Genomic DNA, 24,980 nt, shown 5'->3' with positions numbered 1-24,980 from the left:
GCTGTTCTAAAAAGCCATCTCGCAGATATTCTACAAATTCTCTCTCTTGAGATCCAGTGCCGACCTGATTTTCCTAATCCACTCGCATGTTAAAATCCCCCACAATTATCATAACACTTCCCTTCTGACAAGCCTTTTCTACTTCCTGTTGTAATTTGTAGTCCACATCACTGCAGCTGTTTGGAGGCCTGTATATAACTGCCATCAGGGTCCTTTTACCCCTGCAATTTCTTAGCTCAACCCATAAAGATTCTGCACCTTCCGATCCTATGTGACCTCTTTCTAACTTTACTTTCTAACTTTACTTTCTAACTTTCTAACTTTCAGACTTTCGAATTTCAATCGAATTATTGAATTTCAAGCTAAACTCAATCATATTGCAGTACTACTGCAGTTGTACAAGGCCTTGGTGAGACCACACCTGGAGTATTGTGTGCAGTTTTGGTCCCCTAATCTGAGGAAAGACATCTTTGCCATAGAGGGAGTACAAAGAAGGTTCACCAGATTGATTCCTGGGATGGCAGGTCTTTCATATGAAGAAAGACTGGATGAACTGGGCTTGTACTCGTTGGAATTTAGAAGATTGAGGGGGGATCTGATTGAAACGTATAAGATCCTAAAGGGATTGGACAGGCTAGATGCAGGAAGATTGTTCCCGATGTTGGGGAGGTCTAGAACGAGGGGTCACAGTTTGAGGATAGAGGGGAAGCCTTTTAGGACCGAGGTTAGGAAAAACTTCTTCACACAGAGAGTGGTGAATCTGTGGAATTCTCTGCCACAGCAAACTGTTGAGGCCAGTTCATTAGCTATGTTTAAAAGGAAGTTAGATATGGCCCTTGTGGCTACAGGGGTCAGGGGGTATGGAGGGAAGGCTGGGTTCTGAGTTGGATGATCAGCCATGATCATAATAAATGGCGGTGCAGGCTCGAAGGGCCGAATGGCCTACTCCTGCACCTATTTTCTATGTTTCTATGTTTCTATATTGTGTTCACTGCCTCTTAAGGGTTCTTTTACCTTAAGCTCTCTAGTCACTTCCAGTTCATTACATAACATTCAATCCAGTATAGCTGATCCCCTAGTAGGCTCAACAACAAACTGTTCTAAAAAGCCATCTCATACGATGGAGATAAACTGCTCAGTTCAATGTACATCTCATATCTTCGTCCAGTATTGTGGCTTGTTTGTACTCCAAGGTTTAGTATCAGTCAGAGTGGTTTGTCACCCTGGATTTTCATGCTTATTCTCTGGAGTGACAGTTGGTGAACCCACAAATGTCTGCTGACTCACAGACTTGAATCTTTCCTTTTCAAAATGAGTGCCATTAAATAAAATGTCACTGACATAAACTTATGGAGTGCCCCAATCTGTATGTGCAGAGTCCTAGGTAGTTTCCAGTGTTTACGCTAAAGCAGTGTCCTGTAATTAATGATATCTGAGGAGATCATCAAACACCCACTAACATTTATACTGATCTTATTTTTGCAGATTTATTTCAGTGATTCATTTTGTGGAGGTTGCTTAAAATTTGATTGCATGAAAGCTGGACAATAAAAAGCAGTGCTTGCTTAATGTGGCTTGTTTCATGAGGTGAGGGCGAGCTGTCGGTAGTATGCATACATATCATATCAACATTGGCATGAGCTGAGGTGGGAGACTCATGTAATCGTTCCTTCAAAGGTTGATGTTTTCACAATTAGCAGCCTTTAAAACTTCAAAGCAGTCCTCTTAATCAGAAAATATATCTGTGGGTATATTTTTACCCTCCAATGATGATGACTATTTTCAAGATGTCATTGTCACATTCAAACTGAGATTAAATTGAATTGTAAAATATTTTCTGTAAAATATATAGAGTTGTAAAGATTTTAAATACAGGAAACATGATCCAATCATAGGAACTAGAGAACCACAGATTTAAGACAGTTTTAATAAAAAAAAACACAGAAGGGAGATTCCATACCAAATTGTTTTGATCTGGAAAGCACCACCTGCAAGTGTTGTGTCAGGTGATTCAATAGCGACTTAAAATAGGGAAATGGATACACATTTGTGGGGGAGGGAGAGGGAGGAGGGAGAAGAACATCGAACATGGGAATATGCCAAATTTGGAGAGCTTGTTCATTGAGCCAGTCTTGGCTTTTGAGAATAAATGCCCTTACTGTGTGTAGTAAGATTATGTTGTGTTTTAATTTATTTTCCAAAGGTATATGAAAAATTGCACAGGAGCTCTAAAAACAATCAGTAAAGGAACAGCACGACAAATCTTCCACCATCATTACAGTTGACAAAGGTCTATTTGTTAAAGTAAGGGGTTATCTTTTATAAAAGGTTCTTTACGTTTTGCACTGAAGTCATTTCATATAGTCATGCTGTCATTTCTAAGATTTCAGTAATGATGGCTACATTTCTCTTTGTTTCTGTTTTATAGTTTTCGTCATTTTTATCTCAATATCAGCGAATGCTCAACATATAAGAGAAGACACAACAGAAAAGAAAGGCTGCTGATGACAAAGGCAGCATTGTGAAGACCAGACCAGAGAGAACCTGGCTCATTGCAGATGGAAAGCAGAAGTGGAAACTGAATTAAGAGAGACAGATCAGATGAGAGAAAACAAATAGCTGATAACATAAATGTGAATTCAAATGTTTTACAGGGAAATATTTACTATATGTTTAAATAGTACATCATTTGGAGTGGAGCCAAACATGAGCTAAAAATGTGAACATATCCATTGGTAATGAGGGCAGTGATAAAGTACAAAATAAATACTTGGGATTGTTGTGTATTTAATATTGAAGTATGTTTGAGTACTCTTGTGTATATATATTTATTATGCATTCTCATTCATTCAAATAATTCATTACAAATTATAGGTAAGGAAAGCAAATGTGATGCTAGCATTCACTTCAAGAGGACTAGAGGAAAACAAGGATGTAATGTTGAGACTTTATAAGGCACTGGTGAGGCGTCATTTGGAGTATTGTGAGCAGGTTCGAAAGGATGTGCAGAAACTGGTTCGAAAGGATGTGCTGACACTGGAGAGGGTTCGAAGGAGGTTCACAACAATGATTCCAGGATTGAATGGCTTGTTTGATGGCTCTGGGCTTGTATTCCTGGAATTCAGAAGAATGAGGGGTGACCTCCTTGAAACCTATCGAATTGTGAAAGGCCTTGATATGGATGTGGAGAAAATGTTTCGTATGGTCAAAGAGTCTAAGACCCAAGGACACAGCCTCAGAATAGAGGGGCATCCTTTTAGAATGAAGATGAGAAGGAATTTCTTAGCCAGAGAGTGGTGAATGTGTAGAGACCAAGACTTTATGTACTGGTATATTTTAGGCAGAGGTTGATAGATTTTTTTTATTGGTCCGGGTATGAAGGGATACAGGGAGAAGGCAGGAGATTGGGGCTGAGAAGAAAATTGGATCACCGAATTATAGGAAAGATGTCAATAAAATTGAGACATTACAGAGGAGGTTTACTAAAATGTTGCCTGGGTTTCATCTCCTAAGTTACAGAGAAAGGTTGAACAAGTTAGGTCTTTATTCTTTGGAGCGTAGAAGGTTGAGGGGGGACTTGATAGAGTTGTTTAAAATTATGAGGGGGATAGATAGAGTTGACATGGATAGGCCTTTTCCATTGAGAATGGGGGAGATTCAAACATGAGGACATGAGTTGAGAGTTAAAGGGCAAAAGTTTAGGGGTAACATGAGGGGGAACTTTACTCAGAGAGTGGTAGCTGTGTGGAATGAGCTTCTAGCAGAAGTGGTTGAGGCAGGTTCAATGTTGTCGTTTAAAGTTAAATTGGATAGATATATGGACAGGAAAGGAATGGAGGGTTATGGGCTGAGTGCAGGTTGGTGGGACTAGGTGAGAGTAAGAGTTCGGCACGGACTAGAAGGGCCGAGATGGCCTGTTTCCGTGCTGTAATTGTTATATGGTTATATGGTTATATGGATCAGCCATGATGAAATGGCAGAGCAAACTCGCTGGGCCAAATGGCCTAATTCTGCTCCTATATCTTATATGTATAAATATGTGAAATACATATGTCATCATGCAGTCATGTGATACATGTCTGCCTCACAAAATAATCACAAAGTTAGATCTGTATTTCGGACTCCTGTGTCTTCCATTGAATTTGTTTAAATGTTTTGAAGGTACAAAACATAATATTGGGACACAGCTCCCAGCCCTGGAGGACACCTACAGCTCTCGCTGCCTGAGGAAAGGACCATACACACCCATGCAATCATTTGTTTCAACTTCTTCCATCTGGCAGACATTATAAGATTTTCTATGCCCGCACTTCCAGACTGAAAAATAGCTTTTTCCCCAGAGCTATAATTGCTGTGAACCAATCGATCAAGCATCATCCATAAATTTGTTATATTGCTACTTTAATACTGGTTTTATGGCTGTCATGCATCTGAGTTGTGTTTTTGTACTGCTGGACATTGCTTGTACTGGCTGGTTACTGGATTTTATTTATTTTATTTGTTATTTTAGAGCATTGAGTACGAGAGTTGCAAACTCACTTTCGCTGTATTGGTGCATGACAACTGTACTATGCAATGACAATAAAGATATTTCATTTCATTTCATTTTTAAAACTAACATGAGATGGCTATCAACCTGGTAAAATGCAGGAAGATATTTCAACATAGGAAAAAAGCACAGTGTTTTGGTTTTACCCGATAGTGAATAAAAAATGCATCCCAGCACATGTTCTTTAGAAGGGAAGAAAAGATTGAGTTTTTTTAAAGTCAGAAAACAGAACAACTCACAAGCTGATAAAGTGTGAGTACCAGCTGATAATATTCGTAACAAAAAGAGCAGAAATGGCTGATTACATCGGAGAGATTGACACATTTGATTGCTCAATGGGTAACTGGCTCATGTATACTGAGCTAATTCAACCACATTTTGAAGCAAACAGGCAATGAGAAGAAGTGCCAATTTTGCTGAATGCATTGGTTTAAAGGCATACAGTTGGCTTTCAAGCTTGACTGCTCCAACCAAACCAGCAGAACAGAGATTTACTGATATTGTCAATGCAATACAGGAACATTTAGGACCAAAGCCATTGTTGATTGCAGAATACTTCAAGTTTCGGAAATGGAATCAAAAAGGGGAGTCCACTTCAATGTATGTGACTGAATTAAGGAGATTGTTTGAACACTGTCAGTTCAGTATTGGGCTCAATGATACACTAAGATTGTTTAGTTTACATAGAACATATAACATAGAATAGTACAGCACATTACAGGCCCTTCGGCCCACATCGTTGAGCCAACCCTTAAACCCTGCCTCCCATATAACCCTCCACTTTAAATTCCTCCATATACCTGTCTAGTAGTCTCTTAAATTTCACTAGTGTATCTGCCTCCACCAGTGACTCAGGCAGTGTATTCCACGCACCAACCACTCTCTGAGTAAAAAACCTTCCTCTAATATCCCCCTTGAACTTCCCACCCCTTACCTTAAAGCCATGTCCTCTTGTACTAAGCAGTGGTGCCCTGGGGAAGAGGCGCTGGCTGTCCACTCTATCTATTCCTCTTAATATCTTGTATACCTCTATCATGTCTCCTCTCATCCTCCTTCTCTCCAAAGATTAAAGCCCTGGCTCCCTTAATCTCTGATCATAATCTATACTCCCTAAACCAGGCAGCATCCTGGTAAATCTCCTCTGTACTCTTTCCAATGCTTCTACATCCTTCTGTAGCCCCCCTGGCCAGCCTCAGGGTCGCTCAGCTTGCTGTCGTCTAGGGAAACAGCCCTCAGCCCCGCCAAACTCGGTAATTAGTTTGTGTGGATGCTGTGTGACGTACCCCACCCCGCCCAAATAACAGACAATACACCAGATACGATTAAATGATTTACAGTTTATAGATATTACTGGAACTATATAATTAATAGAGAATAAAATATAAAAGGAAAATAAAAGGCGCCACACTTATCAAAGTTCAATCTCTTGGTGCACAAACAGTTGGAGTTCAGGACCCAACTTCTCCTTCACACTGCGACCCCTTGGACCACCATAGGTGAAGGAGGAAGTGTAAGGGCATGTGTAGCACTTGTTCCGCTTACAAGGATAAGTGCCAGGAGGGAGATCGGTGGGGAGGAACGAATGGACAAGGCAGTTGCGTGGGGAGTGATCCCTGCGGAAAGCGGGGGGGGGGGGGAGGGAAAGATGTGCTTAGTGGTGGGATCTCATTGGAGGTGGCGAAAGTTACAGAGAATTATATGTTGGGTGCGGAGACTGGTGGGGTGGTAGGCGAGGACAAGGGGTACCCTATTCCTAGTGGGGTGGCGGGAGGATGGAATGAAAGCAGATGTGCGTGAAATGGGGGAGATGCGTTTGAGAGCAGAGTTACACATGCCCTTACACTTACACCCTCACCACCATTCAGGGCCCCAGACAGTACTTCCAGGTGAGGCGACACTTCACCTATGAGTCGGCTGGAGTGATATACTGCGTCCGGTGCTTCTGATGTGGCCTCCTATATATTGGCGAGACCCGACGCAGACTGGGAGATCATTTCGCTGAACACCTACGCTCTGTCCGCCAGAGAAAGCAGGATCTCCCAGTGGCCACACATTTTAATTCCATGTCCCATTCCCATTCTGATATATCTATCCACGGCCTCCTCTACTGTAAAGATGAAGCCACACTCAGGTTGGAGGAACAACACCTCATATTCCGTCTGGGTAGCCTCCAACCTGATGGCATAAACATCGACTTCTTAAACTTCTACTAATGCCCCACCTCCCCCTCTTACCCCATCCGTTATTTATTTACATACATGCATTCTTTCTCTCTCTCTCTCTCCTTTTTCTCCCTCTGTCCCTCTCACTATACCCCAAGCCCATTCCCTGGGTTTTCCCCTCTCCCCCTCGTGTCCTGTCATATCCCTTTTGCCAATCAACTGTCCAGCTCTTGGCTCCATCTCTCCCCCTCCTGTCTTCTCCTATCATTTTGGATCTCCCCCTCCTCCTCCCACTTTCAAATCTCTTACTAGCTCTTCTTTCAGTTAGTCCTGATGAAGGGTCTCGGCCCGAAACGTCAACTGTACTTCTTCCTAGAGATGCTGCCTGGCCTGCTGCGTTCACCAGCAACTTTTATGTGTGTTGCTTGAAATTCTAGCATCTGCAGATTTCCTCATGTTTGCATTGAGGACCTCACTCACTTCCACAGCCTCCAGGCACATCTTCCCACCTTTATCTCTAATCGGTCCTACCTTCACTCCTGTCATCCTTTTTTTCTTCACATAATTGAAGAATGCCTTGAGGTTTTCCTTTACCCTACTTGCCAAGGCCTTCTCATGCCCCCTTCTTGCTCCCCTCAGCCCCTTCTTAAGCTCCTTTCTTGCTACCCTATATTTCTCAATAGACCCATCTGATCATTGCTTCCTAAACCTCACGTATGCTGCCTTCTTCCACCTGACTAGAATTTCCACCTCACTTGTCACCCATGGTTCCTTCACCCTACCATTCTTTATCTTCCTCACCGGGACAAATTTATCCCTAACATCCTGCAAGAGATCCCTAAACATTGACCACATGTCCACAATACATTTTCCTGCAAAAACATCATCCCTATTCACACTCGCAAGTTCTAGCCTTATAGCCTCATAATTTGCCCTTACCCAATTAAAAATTTTCCTGTCCTCTCTGATTATATCCTTTTTCATGATAATGCTAAAGGCCAGAGAGTGGTGGTCACTGTTCCCCAGATGCTCACCCACTGAGAGATCTGTGACCTGACCCGGTTCGTTACCTAATACTAGATCTAGTATGGCATTCCCCCTAGTCGGCCTGTCAACATACTGTGACAGGAATCCACCCTGGACACACTTCACAAACTCTATTTGTGGAATCTTTAAAAAAAATTCAAGAGCGGCTCCTAACTGAAGCACAATATGCATTCAAAAGAGCATTTGAAATCTCTGTTTCATGAAAACCACAGACGGCTGAGTTACAGTCAAGAATGAGAGTGAGCATGAATAAAATTGCAGCATCTAAACAGAACCCTGCCTGGCTGAACAAGCTGTATTACCATTTTGGCAGGAGCTCACATTCACCAAACAAAATCAGACTTGAAGACAAAATGTGCAGAAAATGCAACGAAATCAGCGGGAGGAGAAGATGGCAGCGCGCTGCGCGTGCGCAGCTCTCTGGTGAAAAATGATGTCGTATCTGTTAAATAGGGGCCGTGGACAATTCTGATTTGATGGAGAATGGTTGTGAAATCACAGAGGAACATCTGGAGAAATTTCTGAAATGCCTGCCCGCTGCTGTCGTTACTGTGCAGTCGGGAATCTTTCGCAGGGTAGGCCTCAAAATCCCTGGCCTTGCCTGTTTTTGGTGACCGAGAAGGAGGTCGAATCGTTCAGCAGAGATGCCGCTCAGTACTCGGTGTCGGAGAGCTGATCAGAGATCGAAGTTTTTGGATGACTCAGAGTCATATTGTGGTCGGCATGGCAGGGAGAGTTTTTCTTCCTTCTCCCGTCTGCGTGAGATGTGGAACATTTGAGAAACCTTGAACCTTACTGTGCTCACGGACCTTCTTCATCAAGTTATGGTATTGTTACACTGTTTGTAACTATATGTATAATTATGTGGTTTTGTTAGTTTTTTCAGTCTTGGTTTGTCCTGTGTTTTGTGATATCACACCGGTGGAAATATTGTATCATTTCTTAATGCATGCATTACTAAATGACAATAAAAGGGGACTACGTGTCTTCATAATCTAAAATAGGACACATGTAAAGAGCATGTTGCACAGACAAAGTGGTCCGTGTAGCCAAGTAGTCTGTCAGGATATGTGGTGATTTTAAGGTCACCATCAATCCAGTACTGAAAGTAAATCAATACCCTCTGCCCAGGATAGAGGACATCTTTGCAAAACTTTCTGGAGGAAAATACTTCAGCAAAGTGACCTAGCTGAAGCTTACCTACAGATGGAGATGGAAGAAGAGTTCAAAGTGTTTCTCACCATAATCACTCACAAAGGGATTTATTGCTATAATGGGCGTATTTTTGGAGCAGCACCTGCACCTGCTCTCTGGCAGAAAGCCATGGACCAGGTACTGCAAGGCTGCCCGGGCACTCAGTGTTACCTGGATGACATCACTGTTACTGGTAAGGATGACAAGGAACATCTCCAAAATCTCAAGACAATGTTGAAAAGATTAGAAGATTATAGGGTCAGAGCATGATGCAACAGATGTGAATTCTTTAAACCAAGCTTCACTTACTGTGCTCACATGATTGGCGCATGAGGATCACACAAGTGTGCTGAGAAAATTCAAGCAGCAGTGGATGCCCCAAGGTCAAAGACATGTCACAATTTCAGTCTTTTTTAGGATTTGTTAATTACTATAACAGGTTCCTGCATAATCTGGCTACTGTGCTCTACCCCTCGAACTCAATTACTACAGATCAGGAAGAATTGAGAATGGGCAAAGCAGTGTAAGGTGGCTTTCAAAGAGGCAGAGGAAATGGTGATGTCAGACACTGTACTCACACATTGTGATACACATCAATGAAGAATGCCTGTGATGTCTCGCCTTTTAGTATAGGTGCAGTCACATCACAGGCTATGAGTGATGGGAGTGAACACCCCGTAGCCTTCGCATCACCTTCCCTTACTGTTGCAGAGAAAAATTACACACAGATTGACAGAAAGGCCTTGAGTCTGTTTGGGGTGTAAAACATTTCAACTAGTATTTGTATGGGAGAGATACTGATCATCAAACACTAGTGCTCATTTTGAATCCACAGAAGGGTGTTCCACAAACTGCAGTAGCACAAATGCAGAGATGTGCTCTTTCTCGGAGGACACAATCACAAGATTGAATTCAAGAAGATGACTAACCATGGAAGTGCTGATGGATTGTCCCCTTTACCCTTGGAAATAGAAGTACCAAAAAAATTACTAAAAAAGACACTCGTATTCTCGCCAGCACAAATTGAAAGTCTGCCTGTTACAGCAGAGATGATTCAAAGGGAAACCTCAAAAGACACCACACTGTACCAGGTCTACATGGCCACCCAAAATGGCATAAATGTGCAACTATTTCTATTTACCAGCACCAAGATGAACTTGCCCTTGAGGTTGCCTTTTGTGGGGATTGAGAGTTGTTGTACCATCCAAGCTGAGAGCTAAAGTGTTAGAGGAGCTTCATGCCTGTTAGCTAGCTGTGGTTAAAATGGAAGTGTTGGCTGAAAGCTTTGTCTGACAGCTCGGGATAGATCAGCAGATTCATTGTATGGGATGCCAACATGTCCAGAAGATGCCAAGAGCAGCACCCCTCCATCCCTGGAAATGGCCTGCATTGCCCTGGCAGAGGATTCTTGTGGATTTTGCCGGACTGCTTATGGGCACAAATTTCTTGGTAATAGTGGATGCAGCTACAAAGTGGCTAGAAGTGTTCCCAATCGCCTCAGACACTGTTGATGTATTCAGAAGCCTCTTCACAAGGACTGGTCTTCCAGAACACTTAGTCAGCGACAACGCACCATTTCCTACAGTCTTAGAGCTAACCTTATAACCACCAAGGAGGAGGCTCCAGAACCTGAGATTGTTTCACAGTCACAAATCTCACCTGCCAAGAATAGTGTTCCCCATGTCAGAAAGACATTATCCCACAAGTGTAAGAAATCCTCCACAGCGATTAAATCTTTAGGCTTGAATGGGACAATTTAAAGTTGACTATGCTGTGGATGTCTGTATATAGTAGTTGTATCATTATGTGAAGTTGTATTAGTAGTGTAGTTGGTCTATAGCATTGTATAATAATTGTATTATACTGTGTAGGTAGTTGAGTTATTTTCTCTAGTGAGTTGGAATTTATAGCCAAGCTGGGAGGATTGTTGTGTATTTTATATTTAATATTTAAGTAACTTTTAAGTACTTTTGTGGGTGTATATATCTATATACATGAGATTAAGCATTATTTTTCATTCAAATAATTAATTACAGGTTATATGTATAAATATGAGATTGAATACGTCAGGCAAGATTTTCCCTTGAGGAAATAGGCTGACCACACCCTATTTTACCATGTGCCTCCAAATACCCTGAGACCTCATCCTTAATAATCAACTCCAACATCTTCCCAAACATTGAGGTCAGACTAACTGGCCTATAATTTCCTTTCTACTGCCCCTCTCCCTTCTTAAAGAATGGAGAGACATTTGCAGTTTTCTGATCTTCTGGAACCATTCCAGAATCTAGTGATTTTTGAAAGATCATTACTAATGCCTCTACGTTCTCCTCAGCCACCTCTTTCAGAACTCTGGGGTGTACACCATCTTGTCCAGGTGACTTATCTACCCTCAGATTTTTTATCTTCCCAAGAACCTTCTCTCTAGTTATGGTAACTTCACACACATCATGCCCCCTGACACCTGGAACTTCCACCATACTGCTAGTGTCTTCCACAGTGAAGACTGATGCAAAATACTTATTCAGTTTGTCCACTATTTCATTATCCGCTATTACTACCTCTCCAGCATTGTTTTACAGTGGTCCACTCTCGCCTCTCTTTTACATTTTATGTATCTGAAGGAACTTTCCATATTCTCTTTAATGTTATTGACTAGCTTATTTTCGTATTCCACCTTTACCTTCTTAATGACTTTTTCAGTTGTTTCTGTTGGTTTTTAAAAGCTTCCCAATCCTCTAACTTCCCAGTAATCTCTGCCCTATTATATGCCCTCTCTTTGGCTTTTATGTTGGCTTTGACTTCTCTTTAGCCATGGTTTTGTCATCTTTACTTTAGAATTCTTCTTCCTCTTTGAGATGCATATATCTGGTGCCTTCTGAATCGCTTCCAGCCATTGCTGCTCAGCCGCTATCCCTGCCAGTGTTCTTTTCCAATGAATACATGCCAACTCTTCTCTCATGCCTCTGTAATTCCTTTAACTCCTTTCTGACACATCTGACTTCAGCTTCTTCTCAAATTTCAGGGTTGATTCGATCATATTATGATCACCTACCTCAAGGGCTCTATTACCTCAAGCTCTCTAATCAATTCTGGTTCATTGCACAACACCCAATCAAATAGCTGATTTTCTACTGGGCTCAACCATGAACTTCTCTAAAAAGACAACTCATAGGTACTCCAGAAATTCCTCCTCCTATAATCCAGCACTAGCTTGATTTTCACAATCCACATGCATATTGAAGTCCTCCATGACTACTGTAACATTGTTTTTTTAGCATGCATTTTCTATCTCCTATTTTAATTTGCAGGCAATATCCTTACTACTGTTTGGGGGTCTGTATAAAGCTCGCATCTGGTCCTTTTTACCCCTCCAGTTACTTAGCTCTACACACAATGATTCAACACTTTCTGATATCATCTCTCTCTCATGATTTGATTTCAAATTTTACCAACAGAGCAATGCCACCCCCTCTGCCTTCCTGCCCGTCCTTTTGATACAATGTGTATCCTTGGACATTAAGCTTCCAGCTATAATCTTTGAGCCATGATTCAGTGATGCCTACAACATCATACCTGCCAATCTGCAACTGTGCTACAAGTTCATCTACCTTATTCCATATACTGTGCACATTCAAATACAATACCTTCAATCCTGTGTTCACCTTTTTCAATTTTGTCACACCATGCTCAATCTTCTGATTCCTAATTTGTCTGAGGTCTTACCAACACCTGCCTCCACAACCAATCCACTAATTTTTCCGGCACGCTTGTTCCCACCCCAACTCCACTGTGCAGCGTTAACGAACCTTCCCACCTGGATATTAACCCCTGCAGTTCAGATGCAAGCTGTCCCTTCTGCACAGTCTCATCTTTCCTGGAAGAGCAACCAATGATCCAAAAATCTTACAGCAACTCATTAGATACGTATTAAAGTGTATAGTCATCCAGGTCTGGCCTCATGTAGCCCGAATAGCAATCCTGAGATCACAACCCTGGAGGTCCTGTCCTTTAACTTTGCACCTAACTCCCTGAACTACCTTTGCGGAAGTTGTCAGTCATCCTGCTCATGTCATTGGTACCTACATGGACCAGAACTTCTAGCTGTTCACCCTCCCAATTAAGAACGCTGAAGACTTGATCCGAGATACCCCGCCCAGACCCTGGCACACCAGAGGCAACATACCATCCAGAAATCTCTTTCCCACCACAGAACCTCCTGTCCATTCCCCTAACTAACCAATCCCCTATAACCACAGCATTGCTCTTCTGTCCCGCCCCCTCCCACCGCCTCATCTGAGTCACAGAGGCTGCCTCAGTGCCAGAGACCCACCCACTGTGACTTTCCACTGTTAGGTAATTCCAACCCACACCCCAACAATATCTAAAGTGATATACCTTTCGTTGGGGGGATGGCCACAGTGGTACTCTGCACCAGCCCCTAAGCACCTTCCCCATCCTGACTGTCGCCCGGTTTCCTGTGTCCTGGATCTTGGGTGTAACTACCACTCTATGTGTCCTGTCTATCACCCCTTCAGCGCCTTGAATGATCCGGAGTTCATCCAGTTCCAGCTCCAGCTCCTTAATGTGGATTGTTAGAAGCTGCAGCTGGATGCACTTCTCGCAGTTGTAGTCATCAGGGACACTGGAGGTCTCTCTGCCTTCCCACGTCCTGCAAGAGGAGCATTGCACTGCTCTGATGTCACCTCCACCTAGCTGAGCAGATGTAAAGAAGAGAAGGAAAAAAAATGCTGAGCTTTGCTTTCGCTGATTGAAGCCTCGAAGAGCTAAAGCCTTAAGATCACCACCTTGTCTCTGTCCACTCAGCCAAAGGCCCCTCCGCTTGCCCCACCTTCCTTTAATTTGCTTTTACTAATTAATTTCAAACACCAAATGGCTGCTGGTCAAAACTCTACTATGCTGCCGCAATCCGCTCATGCCTTTTATCCTCAGCTGGTGGACCTGACTGAAGTCCCCTCCTCTCCAAACTTCCAAATTTTCTCAGTAACCCCCTCTGCTACTTCAATTAAAAACACTACCATATTTGTTTGAAACAATTTGGCTTCAACAACTTTGCAAACAAGGGTTGCCTATACAGCACAGACCTGCTGGAGTGCAGCACTCGGGCTTATTGTTCCAGAGAGACAGTGTAAAACAGTGGGTTATGTTAATTGGCTTGAATCAAACCAGACAATAATGGCTAAGTTACTTGGCTCAAGGAAGCTTGCAGACATGATTGATACTATCACTTGGTACATCAAATAGCTGATCTGTTAATAGCTGGAAGGTTTGTGTACTCAAGTTTCACAGCATTAATTGTGGGCACCTGGGATCTCGGTCTCCAGAAGCTTTCAGACCACTTGTATTAAAAGGCATCAGAAAAATATCATACGTGTATGAAGTCACCCAAGTGGCAAAGAAAAGTTTTAAATGAAGAGAGCGGTACAGGATTATTAGAAATGGTAATAAACATCAAGAAGAATGACAGAAAAATGGAAATCCATTCCAGCGTCTTCAACTTCTGTGCAGGATGATTCATTTGTCTGTGGCTTGTGCATATGTGGGGAAAGGCAATTCTGGATTGGGTGTTGTGTAGTGAACCAGATTTCATTAGTAAGCTTAAGGAAAAGGAGCAACACACACAAAATGCTGGAGGAACTCAGCAGGTCAGACAGCATTTATGGAAATGAATAAACAGTCAACATTTTTATGTACCAGTATTAAAGTAAAGGAAATTACAGAGGCATGAGAGCTAGCCAAAGTTATTTGGAAGGGGACACTAGCAGAGATGATGACAGAACAGCAATGGCTGGAGTTCTGGGAGCAATTTGGAAGGCATAGTATAGATACATCCCAAAGCTGAACAAGTATTCTAAAGGCAGGATGAAGCAACCGCGGCTGACAATTGAAGTGAAAGACAGCATAAAAGCAAATTAGAGGGGATATAATATAGCAAAAAATTAGTGTTTTTTTTTTGTCAATCTTCACTGCAGAAGGCACTAGCAGTATGCCAGATATTTGAGTGTGTGGGCAGAAGAGAGTGTAGTTGCTATTACTGAGGAAAAGCTGCTTGGGACGCTGAAAGGTAGGAAGGCAGATAAATCAACTGGACCAAATGGACCACATCCTTCAAGTCATGCCAACAAGCAACCCCCTAACAAACCCAAAGAACCTTAACCTAATCCCTGAACAATTTACATAGACAATTAACCTACCACAGTCTTTGGACTCTAGGAGGAAACTGGATCACCCAGGGGAAACCCACGTATTCCACGGAGTTGATAGAAGACTCTTTACATTGACCTTAGAACTCTAGAACGGACTGAGCTGCGATGGCATTCTGCTGACCATGGGCCGCAAAGAATGCAGCGGTGCAGCGGTAGCCAGAACGCACCCAGCACATCTTTAGGAAAAAAGCCGAAATAAACAAGCACCTAATTGATTAGGTGCCACTCGGCACGTAAATGTCGGCCCAGATCAGAGGCAACGCAATCGGCAATCGCCTCTGATCTGGGCCGACATTTACGTGCCGGGTGGCACCTAATCAATTAGCTTGTTTATTTTGGCTTTTTTCTTAAAGATGTGCTGGGTGTGTTCTGGCCACCGCTGTATTCTTCGCGGCTCAGAGGTTGGAGACCACTGAATTATAAGTCACTTAGAAGTCAATAACATCATAACAGTTTAAGTAACGTTTGGATATTAAACACACAGCACCTATTTTCCTCGTATGAACATATAAAATCATTGCAACACACCAATATCGCTGAATCAGTGGGAGCCCTGGGCTTGTTTCCCTGCAACAACACAGTCCTATCGAGGGGAGATGGGAGACAGCGATACTCGAACGGGGTTCCTTCTGTCCAGTCTATTCCGCAATTTAGTTTTCGTTGCATTCATTGCAGAAAACTCCGCTTCACAGAAATAACTTGGAAATGGAAGCAACGTTTTCAGTACTTTCGTGGCTATCTCAGGATATGCAGCCTTGACTTTGATCCAGAATGCTGGCAGAGATGTTATGACAAACATACTTTTCAGCCCACCGTCATTTGCAAGCTCGAGGAGTTGATCTCTTTCCGCACTGAGATGGATGATTCACCGGGGACATTCACAAATGGGTCACAGACCCATTCCTTTGCACGTCTTGGGTCACTGATGACCTCGCGTGCGTTAAAATTCAACAGTGCGTGACAGGGAATGAGGAAAGGAGCAACTGACTCATATCGTTTCATATCGCCAAATCATTTTGTTTCCTCACAGCCTGGTGGTTGGGGACCACTCTTAGCACGAAGAGAGACCAATCAGAATGCTTGTTCTCTCTCTCCCTCTCCCTCTCAAAAAAATCTATTTCTGGGATATTGTATATAATTTCCGAGCGTCAGGGAGTCACTATCGATATGCGGGAGACTCCTGGAACTTCCGGGAGAGGTGGGATGTCTGGTACTTAGTAACACCCCCTTTGGCAAGTATCACAGCTTGTAAACACTTTCTGTAGCCAACTAAGAGTCTTTCAACTCTTGTTTGGGGGATGACTGTGCAGCCAGATTCAAGGAGAACCTGATCATTAAATTTGCTGATGATACCACAGTGGTGGGGCTCATCAGCAAAAATGATGAAACAATGTACAAGGAGGAGGTCAAACACCTAGAGAGCTGGTGCAGTGATAACAACTTGATGCTTAATGTCACCAAAACCAAGGAGATGATCGTCGATTTCAGACGGTCTCAGCCTGAGCACACACCCTTCAGCATCAGCGGCTCCACAGTGGAGAGAGTGGAAAACATCAAGTTCCTTGGGGTGCAGATTTCGGACAATCTCACCTGGTCCAAGAACAGCACTGGGATTGTGAAACGGGCCCAGCAGAGATTGCACTTTCTGAGGAAGCTTAAACAAGCATCACTCCCCACTAACATCTTAACTACATTCTACAGAGGCGTGGTTGAGAGTGTGCTGACCTTTTGCATCACAACCTGGTACTCCAGCTGCAGTGCTGTCAACAAAAAAGCCTTGCAGAGGGTGGTTCGGGGAGCAGAGAAGGTTATTGGGGTCTCCCTACCTTCTGTCCAAAACCTCTTTCAGAGTCGATGCCTCCAGAAGACACGGTACATCATTAAAGACCCCTCACACCCTCTCCATGAACTGTTTGTTCTTCTGCCATCAGGAAAATGTTACAGGAGCATCAAAACTGAAACCACAAGGCTACTAACAGCTTCCTCCCACAGGCAGTCAGACTGCTAAATAGCTTCTCCACCTGACTCTGCTTTGGACACTTTTAACTTGCACTGGACACTTATAACTTGATTTTAACTGACATGTGGCTGTTGTGTTTTACTATTTATTGTTATATTTATTATTTAGTGTTGCGTTTGTTATGTTATGATTGCACTGCTCCTGGGAAACGCTGTCTCATTCTGCCCTGCAGAGCTGATGTACGGTTAGAATGACAATAAAGTTTTTTTGAATCTTTGAATCTTTGAATCTTTTTGCCCATTCTTCCTTGCAAAAGGCTTCTAGTTCTGTGAGATTCTTGGGCCGTCTTTCACGCACTGCTCCTTTGAGGTCTATCCACAGATTTCCGATGATGTTTAGGTCGGTGGACTGTGAGGGGCATGGCAAAACCTTCAGCTTGTGCCTCTTGAAGTAGTGCATTGTGGATCTTGAGGTGTGTTTAGGATGATTATCCTGTTGTAGAAGCCATCCTCTTTTCATTTTCGGCTTTTTTACAAACGGTGTGATGTTTGCTTCCAAAATTTGCTGGTATTTAATTGAATTCATTCTTCCCTCTACCAGTGAAATGTTCCCCGTGCCACTGGCTGCAAAACAAGCCCAAAGCATGATCAATCTACCCTCATGCTTAACAGTTGGAGAGGTGCTCTTTTCATGAAATTCTGCACCCTTTTTTCTCCAAACATACCTTTGCTCATTGCTGCCAAAAAGTTCTATTTTAACTTCATCAGTCCACAGGACATGTTTCCAAAATGCATCAGGCTTGTTTAGATGTTCCTTTGCAAACTTCTGATGCTGAATTTTGTGGTGAGGATGCAGGAAAGTTTTTCTCTGATGACTCTTCCATGAAGGTCGTATTTGTGCAAGTGTCGTTGCACAGTAGAACAGTGCACCGCCACTCCAGAGTCTGCTAAATCTTCCTAAAGGTCTTTTGCTGTCAAACGGGGGTTTTGATTTGCTTTTCTAGCAATCCTACGAGCAGTTCTCTCAGAAAGTTTTCTTGGTCTTCCCAGACCTCAACTTGACCTCCACCATTCCTGTTAACTGCCATTTCTTAATTACATTATGAACTGAGGAAACGGCTATCTGAAAATGCTTTGCTATCTTCTTACAGCCTTCTCCTTCTTTGTAGGCACCATTTATTTTAATTTTCAGAGTGCTAGGCAGCTGCTTAGAAGAGCCCATGGCTGCTGATTGTTAGGACAAGGTTTGAGGAGTCAGGGTATTTATAAAACTTTGAAATTTGCATCACCTGGCCTTTCCAAATGATGATAGTGAACAAGCCATAGCCCTAACAAGCTAAATAAGGTCTGAGACCTTGGTAAAAGTTATCTGAGAGCTCAAATCTCTTGGGGTGCCCAAACTTTTGCATGGTGCTCCTTTCCTTTTTTTTCACTCTAAAATTGTACAAAACAAAAATAATACACTAACCTTGGCCAAGCGGTTAAGGCATTCGACTAGCGATCTGAAGGTCATGAGTTCGAGCCCCAGCCGAGACAATGTGTTGTGTCCTTGAGCAAGGCACTGAACCACACAGTGCTCTGTGACGACACTGGTGCCAAGCCCTTTCCCTGCTCTTGGACAACATCGGTGTCACAGAGAGGGGAGACTTGCAGCATGGGCAACTACCGGTCTTCCATACAACCTTGCCCAGGCCTGTGCCCTGGAGAGTGAAGACTTTCCAGGTGCAGATCCATGGTCTCGCAAGACTAAGAGATGCTTTACATACACTAATCTTGTTTAGAATGTTGAAAAGAATATTTCATCTTTAACTCTATGACTTTTGGAGATAAGTTTATCTCCTACTCACTTAACTATTCACAGTAACAGAAATTTTGACCAGGGTGCCCAAACTTTTGCGTGCCACTGTATACTTGATTCACGTTTTCTACATTTATTATATATTGCATTGTACTGCTGCTGCTAAGTTAACAAATTTCACGACATATGCCGGTGATATTAAATCTGCTTCTGATTCTGAAGAGAAGCATCACTGCGAATCATCAGACAAAGGAGCAGAATTAGGCCATGCTGTCCATCAAGTCTTTTCCATCGTTCGATCATGGCTGATCCCAGATTCCACTCAACCTCATACACCTGCTTTCTTACCATATCCTCTGATTCCCTGACCAGTCAGGAAACGATCAACATCTGCCTTAACTATACCCACGGACTAGGTCTCCACTTCAGTCTGTGGCAGAGCATTCCACAGATTAACTACTCTCGGGCTAAAGGAATTCCTCCTTACCTCTGTTCTAAAAGGTCGCCCCTCAATTTTGAGGCTGTGCCCGCTGGTTCTAGATACTCCCAGTCTAGGAAACATCCTCTCCACATCCACCTTATCTAGTCCTTTCAACATTCGGTAGGTTTCAATGAGATCCCCCAGCATCCTTCTAAATTCCAAAGCTATCAAACGCTCCTCATATGTAAACCACTTCATTCTTGGAATCATCCTCATGAACCTCCTCTGGACTCTCTCTAATGTAATGTTACACATCCTTTCTGAGATAAGGGACACAAAACTGTTGACAGTACTCCAACTGCGGCCTGACGTGTGTGTCTTAAGATGTTAGGTTTTGCTTTGTAGGAAGTCATGACCTGCAAACTCTGCCAGCGTTGATGTGCATCCGATTCCCCCTCTAATCTCAATTGGAATTGCTCTTTTGTCTTTGAGATAGCCCTCCATAATTCGTACCTGCCCTTCTTGTATAGTCCTGGATCACCAGACTTGAATGCTATCAATCTAACCCTCAGCAGACTATGAATATCCTAATTCAGGCATAAGACCATAAGATTCAGGAGCAAAATTAAGCCACTTGGCCCATCCAGTCTGTTCCACCATTTCATCATGGCTGATCCAATTTTCCTCTCAGCCTCAATCTCTTGCCTTCTCTCCGTATCTCTTCATGCTCTGATCAATAAGCTCCTGTCCTAAACATGCATGAAGACTTGGCCTCCACGGCTGCCTGTGGCAAGGAATTCCACAGATTCACCACTCTCTGGATGAAGAAAGTCCTCCTCATCTCCATTCTAAAAGGACGCCCCTTTATTGTGAGGTTGTGTCCTCTGGTCTTAGACATTCCCACCACAGGAAACATCTATCGAGGCCTTTCACCACTGGATAGGTTTCAACGAGGTCACTCCTCATTCCTTTGAATTCTAGTGGATACAGGCCCAGAGCCAACAAACACTCTTCATGTGACAAGCCGTTCAATTCTGGAATCATTTTTGTGAATCTCATTTGAACCCTCTCAGTTTCAACACATCCTTTCTAAGAAAAGGGATCCAAAATTGCTCACAATACTCCAAGTGAGGCCTCACCAGTGCTTTATAAAGTCTCAACATTACAACCTTGCTTTTACATTCTATTCCTCTTCAAATGAATGCTAACATTACATTTGCTTTCCTCACCACAGATCCAACCTGCAAATTAACCTTCAAGGGATCCTGCACAAGGACTCCCAAATCCCTTTGCACCTCAGATTTTTATATTTTCTCTCAGTTTATAAAATAGTCAACCCTTTAATTTTGTATACCAAAGTGCATGACCATACACATTCCAGCACTGTGTTCCATCAGCCATTTTTTCCACTTGTCCTATGTACAGTATGTTCTCATAGGCACACATGCACAGAGATTTTAATGAACAGAGACAACTGTGGCACTTTCATTCAGACTCAAAATGAATCCTTAAATACTGTCCATCTACCGATTCGAAGCGGTTCTGTAAGCAGCCTTCTGCTTCCCTTGTCCATATCTTCTTGGTCCTCTCCACTGGTGCTGTGGACTCTAGTCTCTGTCTGCACTCAGGGAATAGAATTACAGTCGGATGATCAGACTTTCCAAAGTGTGGGCGTGGGATGGCACGGCAAGGGCTCATGAAGGTGGTGTACCAGTGGTCCAGTGTGTTGGCTCCTCTGGTTCCACAAGTGATATGTTGCTGATAATTATTTAGAGACTTTTTCAAGCTGTCATGATTAAAATCCTCCAAAATGATGGGAAGGCATCAGGGTACACTGGTTCCTACCTGTTGACTATGTTTCTCAGTTCATCTGGAGTCTCTTTGACAGGGGTATGAGGCAGGATATACACCATTAACCAAATGATGGCTGAAAACTCCCAGGGCAGATAAAACAGATGACACTTAACCTGAGTGAGCAGAACCGGCCAGGGCAGCCACTCCTCAGTCATAATGCATACAGCAGCTCTTCTGCCTGTGAAAGACTTAGCAGTCCTATCTTGGTAGTGAATCATGAAGCCAGCAAGCTGTATCACTGCATCTGGAATGGTGTGAGGATATCCAAGTCTCTGAGAAACAATAAACATAACAGTCCTCGATGTCCCTCAGGTAAAACAGAACAGTCCCATATACTCGTAAACACGAGGAATTCTGCAGATGCTGGAAATTCAAGCAACACACATCAAAGTTGCTGGTGAACACAGCAGGCCAGGCAGCATCTCTAGGAAGAGGTACAGTCGACGTTTCGGGCTGAGACCCTTCGTCAGGACTAACTGAAAGAAGAGCTAGTAAGAGATTTGAAAGTGGGAGGGGGAGGGGGAGATCCAAAATGATAGGAGAAGACAGGAGGGGGAGGGATGGAGCCAAGAGCTGGACAGGTGATTGGCAAAAAGGATATGAGAGGATCATGGGACAGGAGGCCCAGGGAGAAGGAAAAGGGGGAGGGGGGGAGAAAACCCAGAGGATAGGCAAAAGCTATAGTCAGAGGGACAGAGGGAGAAAAAGGAGAGAGAGAGAAAGAATGTGTGTATATAAATAAATAACGGATGGGGTACGAGGGGGAGGTGGGGCATTAGCGGAAGTTAGAGAAGTCATGTGGCCTTCTATATATTGGCGAGATGTGGCCTTCTATATATTGGTGAGATATACTGCGTCCGGTGCTCCCAATGTGGCCTTCTATATATTGGCGAGATCCGACGCAGACTGGGAGATCGTTTTGCTGAACACCTACGCTCTGTCCGCAGGATCTCCCAGTGGCCATGCATTTTAATTCCACATCCCATTCCCATTCTGATATGTCTATCCACGGCCTCCTCTACTGTAAAGATGAAGCCACACTCAGGTTGGAGGAACAACACCTTATATTCCGTAGCCTCCAACCTGATGGCATGAACATTGACTTCTCTAACTTCCACTAATGCCCCACCTCCCCCTCGTGCCCCATCCGTTATTTATTTATATACACGCATTCTTTCTCTCTCCTTTTCCCCCCTCTGTCCCTCTGACTATACCCCTTGCCTATCCTCTGGGCTTTTTTCCCCCCTCCCCCTTATCTTTCTCCCTAGGCCTCCTGTCCCATGATCCTCTCATATCCCTTTTGCCAATCAACTGTCCAGATCTTGGCTCCATCCCTCCCCCTCCTGTATTCTCCTATCATTTTGGATCTCCCCCTCCCCCTCCCACTTTCAGATCTCTTACTAACTCTTCCTTCAGTTAGTCCTGACGAAGGGTCTCGGCCCGAAACATCGACTGTACCTCCTCCTAGAGATGCTGCCTGGCCTGCTGCGTTCACCAGCAACTTTGATGTGTGTTAGTCCCATATACTCAATGCCTTGACTAATGGAGACAAACATGTCATTCACCTTCTTTACCATTCTGACTGCTTGCAGGGAGCTGTAGATTTGAAACCCAAAATCATGCTTTTAAGGATCCTGCCATTAACTGTAACTTTGCTCTTAAATGTGACCTCCCAAAGTGCAACTTCATCTGACATTTCTCTGCCCATGTCTGTAGTATTCTACATACAGTGGACACTTCATTAGGTACAAGATATTCCTAATAACCTGGAATGCTCTTCCGCACACCACTGTCGTAATGCATGATCATTTCAGTTACAATCACCTTCCTGTCAGTTTGGTAATTCTGGCCATTCTCCTCTGACCTCTCATTAACAAGGCGTTTTTGCTCGCAGGACTGTCACTCACAGTTTTTAGTTTTTAAATACTATTCTCTGTAAACTGTTCTTGTGAATGAAAATCCCAGGAGAACATTCCTTTTTAATCCCCCCAGATTCCCAGCAATGACATTGATCGTTTTCTCTAAGTCCAGAGTGTATCATCTTGCTTTTTCTCTCTCTCTTCTCCAAAGAGAACAATCACAGAATAATAAAGTGTAGTGGCAATATAACTTTACCTTACATTTGTCAGTTGCATTAGGGTTTTGCATAAAAAGCTAATGAAAATACAGATCTCTTATGCGTAGGTTTGGCAACGTGCTGGTTGTGAAGACAAGGTTCAGGGTTGAAGGTGAGTGGTTGTTGGATTTGGGCAACTTGTTTTTCAGAGGAAATGGTGAAGAAATGATGTCACGCTTGGGCCTCCTCAGCCAAACGTCTGAAATAATCCAACCATCTGTCTCAACGCAACCCATAAAAAACTAGCAATATAGGTTAGGGTTAGGGTTAGCATGGTAGCACTGATGAACCACAGAAAATATGCAACTCGAGTCTAGCTAAAGATCAAGATTGTAGCGATGCCACAGATCTGAAAACAAAGCACTGTTACATCACTTTTTAGTTCCTGTCACAGAAATGCTTAATGCTTTTCAATGCATGGGAAAAAATTAATTATCAACAGAACATCTCAGTCTTATACACATCTCTGTATCAACTTCTAATCACTTACATTTGTACTAGCATGAGTATTGTACAATGACTTTCCTGCTCCTTGGGCTGGTTTAATCTAATGAAAAAAAAAATCAGATGACCCTGCAGAAGAATGTCTGCCAGGATCCTATTTATCCTAACTACTTGGATTGAAATAGATTATGATCTACTTCAGGAATCATTTTTGATTTAGGCGTTTTGTGGCAATGTTTAGCATACATCAAGCATGTTCTTCAACTTTTAGGGCATATTAGGCCACAACCAAAAACTATTGTAGACAAATGGTCGAGCTGGAAGTGACCAGCTGAAGGGTCTGCTTCAACTATAGTTCTACAATTAAAACTTGTGTTTTACTTATTACCTAATAGTATTTTCTAGCCACAGCACAAACTAAATTACCTTCTTCTGACCTGTATGACTACTAGCTCTCACTATTGTTGAAAGAAACTGCTATGCAAGGATGTTTTTTACACCACTTCATAAGGAATCATGTAATTCAAATAGAGGGGCAAATTACTTGTAACTAAGATAATTGATTGATTTCGAAGAGTTGAGGAAGAGGATATCTGAGGGCAAGGTGATAGAGGTTATCTAGATGGCTCAGGTTTCTGCACCTGTATTTTCTTGGGTACAGTTACCACAAAAAGCAGAAATAATCATAGGTATTGAGGTTGGTCTTATAGGTTTACAGCTTAAAAAGAACTTGTTTCAATTCATTAGGTTTCATTGATAGACACTAGAAGAGAAAGCAGGAGATCCAAGCAGGAGTACCAAGAGTTGTTGAAGTGTTATCAGTATTTGCTGAGCAATGTACAAACAAAAAGCTTTGAGAACCTCAGCTCTAAAATGATCAGTTTAAATCTATTCTTGCCTTTATTTTAAATCTGTGGTTGACAGAAATAGAAAAACTGCACTATTTATCACATTGATGTGACAAATACAATGAAAGCTTTGTTAGAATTGCTTCATTTACTGACAATTATTCTAAAAAGTTCCAAGTAAATTTATTATCAAATTATATATACATTTATGAAAATGAACCCTGAGATTCATTTTCTTGTGGGCATACTCAAAAAAATCCATAGAATAATAGCCACAACAGAATCAATGAAAGACTGCACCAACTTGGTGTCATGGTCCGGTCTGTGAAGTCCACATTCTGGTTCACGGTCCGGTCCATGG

The 24,980-nt window shown here is 42.8% G+C and overlaps 1 protein-coding gene and 1 long non-coding RNA gene across 5 annotated transcripts in view; one reads left to right on the top strand and one right to left on the bottom strand.

The window, feature by feature from the left end:
* The window catches only part of LOC134352883 (uncharacterized), a 47,077-nt gene extending 42,631 nt beyond the window's left edge, over positions 1–4,446 (top strand). The window contains exons 3-5 of the long non-coding RNA XR_010019493.1: positions 1,486–1,587; positions 2,204–2,304; positions 2,429–4,446. This is a non-coding gene — a long non-coding RNA (uncharacterized LOC134352883). The remainder of the gene's footprint in view (positions 1–1,485; positions 1,588–2,203; positions 2,305–2,428) is intronic.
* The window catches only part of LOC134352881 (probable G-protein coupled receptor 174), a 78,118-nt gene that overhangs the window by 31,138 nt on the left and 22,000 nt on the right, over positions 1–24,980 (bottom strand). The gene's annotated exons all lie outside the window — the stretch shown is intronic.

This window comes from Mobula hypostoma, chromosome 10 (assembly GCF_963921235.1).
Source record: "Mobula hypostoma chromosome 10, sMobHyp1.1, whole genome shotgun sequence".
NCBI classification, from domain to species: Eukaryota; Metazoa; Chordata; class Chondrichthyes; order Myliobatiformes; family Myliobatidae; genus Mobula; species Mobula hypostoma.
The sequence above is the reverse complement of the archived record's forward strand: the minus strand, read 5'-3'. Positions and strand labels throughout refer to the sequence as shown.